Source organism: Symphalangus syndactylus, chromosome 5, assembly GCF_028878055.3.
Source record: "Symphalangus syndactylus isolate Jambi chromosome 5, NHGRI_mSymSyn1-v2.1_pri, whole genome shotgun sequence".
NCBI lineage: Eukaryota > Metazoa > Chordata > Mammalia > Primates > Hylobatidae > Symphalangus > Symphalangus syndactylus.
In genome coordinates this window covers 43,388,301-43,400,244 of record NC_072427.2, presented here as the reverse complement: position 1 = coordinate 43,400,244, position 11,944 = coordinate 43,388,301, and positions in this window count along the sequence as shown.

Below are 11,944 nucleotides of genomic sequence, written 5' to 3'. Positions count from 1 at the left end.
CTCTTACGTGGACACACCATTCCTGGGCTCCCTGATGCGGTAGGGGCCATGGGGAGGCCAGGGCTATGCAGGGGTTGGGGGGGGTTGTGAGACAGCACAGGAATGCACGTGGGGGCTCCCTGCTTCCCCAGAGGCTTTGCTGGCTATGAGGCTGCTCCCCGCATTCCCTCACACCCTCCCAGACCCTCTCTGAAGGCGCGGAGGAGGACAGCGGCCACTCCTGCCATCACCAGCTGCTCTTGGATACCTGAGGGATGGAAGGAGCCAGAAGCCACCTGGCCTGGACTTGGCTCCGGCCTCTGCTCCTGGCAGGCTTTGGGACAGAGCTGATAACTAAGCTCTCCAAAATGCGGCACTGCCACCCCTCACCTCAAATGGCTGCAGGGAGATTAGAAGAAGATAATTAGGAGAAGGGTCTACAGATCAGTGATTTGCCAACATTGAAATGCCAGTCAGAATCACCCACAGGGTGTAATACACAGGTGCTGAGTCCCCTCGTCTCTGATTCAGTGAGTTTGGGGTACGGCCCAAAGAGTTAGCATTTCCATCACATTCCCTGGTGATGCCCGTGCTGCTGACTCACGGGCCACACGTGGAGGGTCACTGCCACAGATGACAGTTCAGGTCCTGTTCCCACTCTCACTGCCACTGCCCACAGGGCTGGAAGAGGGGCCAGCTCCCCACCAGCTCTTGGCCAGCCTTGAGGATAGGAGGTGTCCCTAATCACAGTCTTCCCACAGCAGACACGGGGCTGTGATGAGGACCTGTTCCCTTCTCCCCTAACCACATCCTCACCCTGGCAGAGGTGCAAAATGGGTGTTAACCCTGGCAAAATGTAACCTGCTGAATGAATGCTCCAAGGAGTTTCAGAAAAATATGAATCTGGCACCTCAACCACAGAGACCGTGACTCAGCAGGTGCCAGAGTGGGCCCAGCCACCACTCTTGTTCCTAAGCACCCAGGTAGTTCCAAGGCAGGCCAGCACTGGTGAAACCCTGCTCTCTCTTTCCAGGTCTGGCCCTGGAGGCAATGGAAGAACAAAGGCCTGTCGCCTCTCAGACTGGCCTCAGCTGATGCACAAACCAGCTTCTAAGCCTCCTTAGATTCTTATGGAGTAAAGTAGGGATATAAATTAGTAAATAACAGCTAAGTTAGATTGATGCTTAGCTTTTAAACCTTGAAGAAGAAACCCTCATTAGAATTCTTTTGGTCAATATTTCACTTCCAGGTTTTATTTCTAGATACTATACTTTTTATATAATCACAGCAAATAGACAATTTAATATTCAGCCTTCGCAGTGACCACATTGCAGGCGTTGCCCAGTCATTTTGTGTAATTCTTTGATGTCTCAATCCCCCTTTTTCTCTGCTCCTAGAGCAGTGCTTATCAGAGGTGTTAAGTGAATAAAGACTTCATGCCAATTTCAAATGGTTCCCAAAACTCATATTTTATCTTAATGGGCAATTTTCTATGTTCCAAGGACTATCTTAGGCACAAGTCAACGTTCACAAGTCAATTCTTCCAGTAGATACATATGACAGTGGTCTTAGAGGTGGAGGTACATGGAAACTTTCTAGATATTAAATCAGATGAGCTCATGAAACATCAACACAGTTCCTGGCTCATAGTCAGTGCTCCAGGACTCTGTGGGCCAGGCATGGGCCAGGTGCAGAAAACCCAAGGATGAACAAACAGGGAGTTTGCCCTCAGGAAGCACACAGTCTGCAGGAAGATGAGTCAAGTGCAAAGAAAACAAAGAGCAAGGCATGGGCCTTACAGAGAGAAAGTGCCATGGGCGAGGCTGAAGGCATAGATCTAGATCTTTGAACTGTCTTTCCTCAAAGTTTAGAGAAAATCAGAGAATTTCTCTGCAAGCCAAATGCCTCTGAGTGGGGCTGACAGGACGACTAAAGCTCCTCACAGCTCAGGGGCCCTTGCAGAAACTAGCTGCACAGAGCAGCCATGCAGACTGGAATGAATTAAACCCCGACTGTCCTGCCTGGTATGGTTCAGAGGCTTTTTGTATGCCCAATGTAGCCAGCTTGCCATACTTAGCAGAGATTTGCCCAAGAATGAATTATAGGTACAATGTTCTTTCCAGAAAACATATTATTGAAAAACTTTTTTTCTGAATTATATTCTGCTCAGCATAACAGATATTATTAAATATTCATTGAAATGAGTGACTATTCTGTGTCAAAGTACAATGGTCACAGGAGCACCAGCAGGGAAATGACATTGCACTGAGAAATAATAGTTCTCACCCTTTAACATGTAAACTACTAACCTTTTTGACAATAAAATCACATAACAATAATACTTATTTAATACAATTTCAGATTTCTTCTGGAATCTCAAAATTCAGTTGTGACTTTTGGCTTCAGCCTCAACTTTAGCCAAATATAGATGTTTAACAATTTAGCCTTTTGCCAATATCCCTGATGAACATCAATGTGAAAATCCTCAATAAAATACTGGCAAACTGAATCCAGCAGCACATCGAAAAGCTTATCCACCACTATCAAATTGGCTTCATCCCTGGGACGCAAGCCTGGTTCAACATATGCAAATCAATAAATGTGATCCATCACATAAACAGAACCAATGACAAAAACCACATGATTATCTCAATAGATGCAGAAAAGGCCTTCAACAAAATTCAACAGTCTTTCATGCTAAAAAGTCTCAATAAACTAGGTATTGATGGGATGTATCTCAAAATAATAAAAGCTATTTATGACAGACCCACAGCCAGTGTCATACTGAATGGGCAAAAACTGGAAGCATTCCTTTTGAAAACCGGCACAAGGATGCCTTCTCTCACCACTCCTATTCAACATAGTATTGGAAGTTCTGGCCAAGACAATCAGGCAAGAGAAAGAAATAAAGGGTATTCAATTAGGAAAAGAAGAAATCAAATTGTCTCTGTTTGCAGATGACATGATTGTATATTTAGAAAACCCCATTGTCTCAGCCCAAAATCTCCTTAAGCTGATAAGCAACTTCAGCAAATTCTCAGGATACAAAATCAATGTGCAAAAATCACAAGCATTCCTATACACCAATAACAGACAAAGAGCCAAATCATGAGTGAACTCCCATTCACAATTACAAAAAGAGAGAATAAAATACCTAGGAATACAACTTACAAGGGATGAGAAGGACCTCTTCAAGGGTAACTACAAACCTCTGCTCAATGAAATAAATGAGGACACAAACAACTGGAATAACATTCCATGCTCATGGATAGGAAGAGTCAATACCATGAAAATGGCCATACTGCCCAAGGTAATTTATAGATTCATTGCTATCCCCATCAAGCTAATAATGACTTTCTTCACAGAATTGGAAAAAACTATTTTAAATTTCATATGGAAGCATAAAAGAGCCCACATAGCCAAGACAATCCTAAGCAAAAAGAACAAAGCTGGAGGCATCAGGCTGCCTGCCTGACTTCAAACTATACTACAAGGCTACAGTAACCAAAACAGCATGGTACTGGTACAAAAACAGATATATAGACCAACGGAACAGAACAGAGGCCTCAGAAATAACATCACACATCTACAATCATCTGATCTTTGACAAACCTGACAAAAACAAGCAATGGGAAAAGGATTCCCTATCTAATAAATGGTGCTGGGAAAACTGGCTAGCCATATGTAGAAAGCTGAAACTGGATCCCTTCCTTACACCTTACACAAAAATTAACTCAAGATGGATTAAAGATTTAAATGTTAGACCTAAAATCATAAAAACCCTAGAAGAAAACCTAGGCAATACCATTCAGGACATAGGCATGGGCAAGGACTTCATGTCTAAAACACCAAAAGCAATGGCAACAAAAGCCAAACTAGATAAATGGGATCTAATTAAACTAAAGAGCTTCTGCACAGCAAAAGAAACTATCATCAGAGTGAACAGGCAACCTAGAGAATGGGAGAAAATTTTTGCAATATATCCATCTGACAAAGGGCTAATATCCAGAATCTACAAAGAACTTAAAGAAATTCACAAGAAAAAAACAACCCCATCAAAAAGTGGGCAAAGGATATGAACAGACACTTCTCAAAAGAAGACATTTATGCAGCCAACAGACATATGAAAAAATGCTCATCATCACTGGTCATCAGAGAAACGTAAATCAAAACCACAATGAGATACCATCTCACACCAGTTAGAATGGCAATCATAAAAAAGTCAGGAAACAACAGATGCTGGAGAGGATGTGGAGAAACAGGAACACTTTTACACTGTTGGTGGGAGTGTAAACTAGTTCAACCATTGTGGAAGACAGTGTGCAATTCCTCAAGGATCTAGAACTAGAAATACCATTTCACCCAGCAATTTCATTACTGGATGTATACCAAAATGATTATAAATCATGCTACTATAAAGACACCTGCACACGTATGTTTATTGTGGAACTATTTATTCACAATAGCAAAGACTTGGAACCAACAAAAATGTCCATCAATGATAGACTGAATTAAGAAAATGTGGCACATATAAACCATGGAATAATATGCAGCCATAAAAAAGGATGAGTTCATGTCCTTCACAGGGACATAGATGAAGCTGGAAACCATCATTCTAAGCAAACTATCACAAGGACAGAAAACCAAACACCGCATGTTCTCACTCACAGATGGGAGTTGAACAATGAGAACACATGGACACAGGGTGGGGAACATCACACACCGGGGCCTGTTGGGGGCTGGGGGACAGATAGCATTAAGAGAAATACCTAATGTAAATGACGAGTTGATGGGTGCAACAAACCAACGTGGCACACGTATACCTATGTAACAAACCTGCACACTGTGCACATGTACCCTAGAGCTTAAAATATAATAATAATAAGTAAATAAATAAACAATTTGGCCTTTTGCAATCTGGCCAACTGTATATTCAGAGCACCTCCATGCTCTTACCAGGGCAATGGGAGACAGGAGACCCTGCCTGGACTGGTTTCAGTTCCCTGACTCTTCCTCTCTTTCCTGCCTTCCTGCCTACCCCAGCCCCCAAATAAGTAGTTGGGCCAAGGATGGACAAGTGTCTCAAACCAGGCTAAAGCCCTTCCCCATAATTTTTCTAAATGGACCCAGCAGGGAAGAACTTCTTTTTATTTTCTTTTTTTGGAAGCTGAGACGGATTTGACCTCAGAGCTGCTTCTGAAAGCTTTGTTCCTGGGCATGCAGGAAAAATCAGGCAGGAGAGAAAAAAAAGAGAATTGGTCCCCAGGATCTCAGAGCTGCCCTACCTCCCATAGCTCTTCCTTCTGGTTCTGTAAGCTCGCCCAAGTTCCTTCCAATAAATCCTCCACTTATATTGGTCTCAGTTGAATTTTTGTTGATTGTCCAACCAAATGAGCCCTGATGAATGTAGCTAGTACAGGGCTTAGCACAGAGCCTTGTACATGGTAAGCCTGTGATTGTTGTCAAGCATTTGTCTTCATCTGTGTCCCTAGAGTCACAGCAGTGCCTTGCACAGGTAGGTAGTTAGAAAGGTTGACCAAATCTCCTGACCAAGTCTGCGTAACAACCAGCTAACAACAGGATGACAGGAACAAATCCGCATATATCATTATTAAAGTTGAATGTAAATGGGTTAAACACCCCACTTAAAAGGCACAGAGTTGGAAGTTGGATAAAGAAGCAAGGCCCAACTATATGCTGTCTTCAAGAAACCCATCTCAAATGCAGGGACACCCCCAGGCTCAAAGTAAAGAGATGGAGAAAGATATATGAAGCAAATGGAAAATAAAAAAGAGCAGAGGTCCTTACTCTTACTTCAGACAAAACCAACTTTAAACCCACAATGATCACAAAGGACAAAGAAGGGCTTTAAATAATGATAAAGTGTTCAATTCCAAGAGACTTAACTGTCCTGAATATATGTGCACCCAACACTGGAGTTCCAGATTCATAGAACAAGTTCTTAGAGACTTAAGAAAAGACTTAGATAACCACACAGCAAAAGTGGTAGGCTTCAACACCCCACTGACAGTGTTGGCCAGCTGATTGAGGCAGAATACTATTAATACAAGGTATTTTTGACCTAAACTTGACACTTGACCAAATAGACTTAATAGACATCTACAGAATATTCCACCCAACAAAAACCAAGATATACATTCTTTTCATCTGCACATGACACATACTCTAAAACTGACCACACCCTTAACCATAAAGCAATCCTCAACAAATTCAAAAAAATCAAAATCATACCAACCACACTCTCAGACTACAGTGCAATAAAAATAGAAATTAATACCAGATCTCTCAAAACCATACAATTAAATGGAAATTAAGCAATCTGCTTCTGAATGACTTTTGTGTAAATAATGAAATTAAGACAGAAATGAATACAGCCTTTGAAACAAATGAAAACAAAGATACAACATACCAGAATCTCACAGCTAAAGCAGTATTAAGAGGAATGTTTATAGCACTAAATGCCTACACAAGAAGTTAGAAAGGCCTCAAATAAACAAGCTAACATTACGTCTAGAGGAACTGGAAAAACAAGAGCAAACCAACTCCAAAGGTAGCAGAAGAAAAGAAATAACCAAAATCAGAGCTGAACTAAGCAAAATGGAAATGAGAAAAACCATGCAAAACACTGCTCAAAAAAATCAGAGACAACACAAACAAATAGAACAACATTCCATGCTCATGGATAGAAAGAATCAATGTTGTTAAAATGGCCATAGTACCCAAAGCTATTTACAGATTCAATGCTATTCCTGTCAAACTAGCAATGACATTTTTCACAGAATTAAAAAATATCATTCTAAAATGTATTTCAAGCCAAAAAAGAGCCCTAATAGCCAAAGCAATTCTAAGAAATAAGAACAAAGCTGGAGGCATCACATTACCTGACTTGAAACTGTATTACAGTAATTAAAACAGTATGGTACTGGTACAAAAACAGACACATAGACCAATGGAATAGGTTATAGAACCCAGAATTAAAGCCATACACCTACAACCATCTGGTCTTCAACAAAGCTGACAAAAACAAGCAGTGAGGAAATGACTTCCTATTCAATAAATACTGCTGGAATAATTGGCTAGCCATATGCAGAAGGCTGAAACTGGACCCCCACATTTCACCATATACAAAAATCAACTCAAGATAGATTAATGAGTTAAATGTAAAACCTGAAACTCTAATGATACTAGAAGAAAATCTAGGAAATACCATCCTGGACATCAGCTGAGGCAAAGGCTTCATGATGAAGACTCCAAAAGCAACTATAACAAGAACAAAAATACCAGCCTGGGCAACACAGCAAAACCCTATCCCACAAAAAATTAAAAAATTGGCCCACCATGGTGGCATGCATCTGTAGTCCCATCTATTCAGGAGGCTGAGGTGGGGAGACTGCTTGTACCCAGGTGATCGAGGCTGCAGTGAGCCGTGATCACACCACTGCACTCCAGCCTGGGTGACAGAGCGAGATCCTGTGTCAAAAAACAAAGACAAGTGAGACCTAATTAAACTAAAGAGCTTCTGCACAGCCAAAGAAACTATTAATATAGTAAATAGACAACCTACAAATGGGAGAAAATATTAGCAAATTTTGCATCCAACAAAAGTGTAACATCCAGAATCTATAAGGAACTCAAATCAAATCAACAAGCAAAAAAACAAACAACCACATTAAAAAAACACGCAAAGGACATGGACACTTCTCAAAAGAAGCCATACATGCAACCAACAAGCACAGAAAAAAAATGCTCAATATTAGTCATCATTGGAGAAATGCAAATCAAAACCACAATGAAATACCAGTAATCAAAAAATAACAGATGCCAGTGAGGTTGTAGAGAAAAGGGAACGCTTATACAATGCTGGTGGGAATGTAATTAGCTCAGCCACTGTGGAAAGCAGTATGGATTTTTCTCAAATAACTTAAAATAGAACTATCATTCTACCCAGCAGTTCATACCTAAAGATATATAAATCATTCTACCATAAAGACACAAGTACATGTATGTTCATTGCAGCACTCTTCACAATAGCAAAGACATAGTCAACCTAGATGTCCATTAATGGTGGACTAAATAAATAAAATGTGGTACATCTACACCATGGAATACTGTGCAGCTATAAAAAAATATGAGATCATGGCCTTTGCAACAACATGGTTGGAGCTGGCAGCCATAATCCTAAGTCAATTAATGCAAGAACAGAAAATCAAATACCCCATGTTCTCCCTTGTAAGTGAGAGCTAAACACTGAGTACACATGGACACAAAGAAGAGAATAATAGACACTGGGGCCTATCTGAGGGTAAAGGTGAGAGGAGGGTGAGAATTGAAAAACTACCTATTGAGTATTATACCTACCTGGGTGACAATATTATCTGTACACCAAATCCCCGTGACATGTAATTTATCCATGTAACAAACCTGCACGTGCACCCCTTGAACCTAAAATAAAAGTTGGAAGAAAAAAAATATCTTTACTCGTGAAGGTGGAATAGAGTGGGATGGCCTGGAAGGTCACCAGCAGTTCTGATGCCCCACGACATAGCAATGTTGTAGGCACTGCTGCAGTCTTGGTATGAATTTAGCTCTCAACTGGGTAACCATGGGCCTTACAAACAGGACCATCATCATAACAGAGACAGCAGTGACTAATGACGATGGAGTACATGCTCTGTGCTTGGAACCAACTCAGGAATCAAAAAGGCTCCCAGGGCCAGGAGCAGTGGCTCATGCCTGTAATCCCAGCACTTTGGGAGGCTGAGGCAAGTGGATCACCTGTGATCAGGAGTTTGAGACCAGGCTGGCCTACATGGTGAAATGCTGTCTCTACTAAACATCACAAAAATTAGCTGAGCTTGGTGTCATGTGCCTATAATCCCAGCTACTGGGGAGGCTGAGGCAGGAGAATTGCTTGAATCCAGGAGGCAGAGGTTGCAGTCAGCCGAGATTGCATCACTACACTCCAGCCTGGACAGCAAGAGAGAAACTCTGTCTCAGAAAAAAAAAAGAAAAAGAAAAAGGGCTCTCAGGGTGAAGGAAGTGGAGTCAGGACAGGGGAAAAATCATGGAAGACTTTCTGGGAAAGTTTACATATTTGTTTAACGAATATTTACTGAATACCTGCTATGAAGATAGAAGGGTGGGGGTACTGGAAAGAGTATGGACTCAGAGTCAGGGCACCTGTCTTCATGACCCTGGACCTGATACCCTTGTTAGGGATCTGTGACAAGTCACCTCCCCACTCTGAGTCTCAGTCTTCCCAGCTGTGGAGAAGGTGGATGAGACTGGCAGTTTTCACTCTGAATTTCCTTGGAGCTCAGGGTTTTTAAGAGGTTCCCATACTGGTACCAAAACAGAGATATAGATCAATGGAACAGAACACAGCCCTCAGAAACAATGGTGCATATCTACAACTATCTGATCTTTGACAAACCTGACAAAAACAAGAAATGGGGAAAGGATTCCCTATTTAATAAATGGTGCTGGGAAAACTGGCTAGCCATATGTAGAAAGCTGAAACTGGATCCCTTCCTTACACCTTATACAAAAATTAATTCAAGATGGATTAAAGACTTACATGTTAGACCTAAAACCATAAAAACCCTAGAAGAAAACCTAGGCAATACCATTCAGGACATAGGCATGGGCAAGGACTTCATGTCTAAAACACCAAAAGCAATGGCAACAAAAGCCAAAATTGACAAATGGGATCTAATTAAACTAAAGAGCTTCTGCACAGCAAAAGAAACTACCATCAGAGTGAACAGGCAACCTACAGAATGGGAGAAAATTTTTGCAACCTACTCATCTGACAAAGGGCTAATATCCAGAATCTACAATGAACTCAAACAAATTTACAAGAAAAAAACAAACAACCCCATCAAAAAGTGGGTGAAGGATATGAACAGACACTTCTCAAAAGAAGACACTTATGTAGCCAAAAGACACATGAAAAAATGCTCACCATCACTGGCCATCAGAGAAATGCAAATCAAAACCACAGTGAGATACCATCTTACACCAGTTAGAATGGCTGTCATTAAAAAGTCAGGAAACAACAGGTGCTGGAGAGGATGTGGAGAAATAGGAACACTTTTACACTGTTGGTGGGACTGTAAACTAGTTCAACCATTCTGGAAATCAGTGTGGCGATTCCTCAGGGATCTAGAACTAGAAATACCATTTGACCCAGCCATCCCATTACTGGGTATATACCCAAAGGATTATAAATCATGCTGCTATAAAGACACATGCACACGTATGTTTATTGTGGCACTATTCACAATAGCAAAGACTTGGAACCAACCCAAATGTCCAACAATGATAGACTGGATTAAGAAAATGTGGCATATATACATCATGGAATACTATGCAGCCATAAAAAAGGATGAGTCAATGTCCTTTGTAGGGACATGGATGAAACTGGAAACCATCATTCTCAGCAAACTAGCACAAGGACAAAAAACTAAACACTACATGTTCTCACTCATAGGTGGGAATTGAACAATGAGAACACATGGACACAGGAAGGGAACATCACACACCGGGGACTGTTGTGGGGTGGGGGAAGGGGGTAGGGATAGCATTAGGAGATATACCTAATGCTAAATGATGAGTTAATTGGTGCAGCACGCTAACATGGCACATGTATACATATGTAACAAAGCTGCACATTGTGCACATGTACCCTAAAACTTAAAGTATAATAATAAAATTTAAAAAAGAACAAGTTCCCAGGAGCCTCCTGGGCAGGAGTCTACGAAGAGGAGGCTAAAGGTTAGGCCTGGACCCCCACGCCTGCTTCAACAGCGCTGCTTTTATCTGCTTTTTGTATTGGGGTCACATGTATATTCCATTTGGAAAAATGTTCTGCTGCTTTAACAATGATTAAAAACAAGGCAATCTCCAGACCTCCTCCAGCCCTGCCTATCCAGGACTATCTGTGCCAGACCCTGCATTCCGTGCTGGGGAAGCATGGAGCTGGAGACCCTGCCCTCCCAGAGCAGAAGCAGATACAGAAGCAGGAGCAGGAGGAGCTCCCTGAACACACGGATGATGCTCTTCTGTCCCGTAAAGAACTCCTTCATGCCCACACTCTCCTGGGGAAGGATGTCCCCCGGGGAAGCCATAGGGTTCCAAGAAGCAGCAGCTGCTGTGGGTCAGCAATCAGGAAACCCCAACCTTTAGTCCTGGCTCTGTCCCTTCCTCTCTGTGTGAATTTGGGAAGGTTGTTAAACCCCTTTGAGCCTCGGTTCTCTTGAATCATAGGCTCCTTTTGAGAATGAAATGAAATGGTGGTCATGAGACCTAACATACAAATGCTACTGCTATTCTGCTATTGCAAAAGAAAACTCAAGGCAGAATAATCCATCTGAAGCTACCTAATTCCAATCTCCAGCCCTGTGCCCCCGGGCCCAGCCAAGAGACACTGTGTAGTAAAACAGTGGCTGTAGGTGCACCCCAATCTTTGAAGTGCTTTGTCTAAGTGTAAGTATTGTTTCTTCCTAAATAGCTCACGTGCCATGACTGGTAATGTCCCAGGCTGTCTTCCACCATCTTAGCCCTGCAGTAGCTCTGTATTGCATGCACTTGGGAGGTGGCCACAAAATAGTTAAGAGCCAGGCTGCTCAAATCCTGTTCTGCTACCTAACAGTCTTTGTACCTTAGTTCCCTTTTGCAAGAGAGTAATGGAAATAGTACCTATGTCAGGGTGATATGGAGAATTAGATGCACAAATATGCATAAAAGGTCTAGAATGTTGTTGGACATTTGGGTTGGTTCCAACTCTTTGCTATTGTGAATAGTGCCGCAATAAACATACGTGTGCATGTGTCTTTATAAGAAAATGTGGCACATATACACCATGGAATACTATGCAGCCATAAAAAATGATGAGTTCGTGTCCTTTGTAGGGACATGGATGAAACTGGAAAACATCATTCTC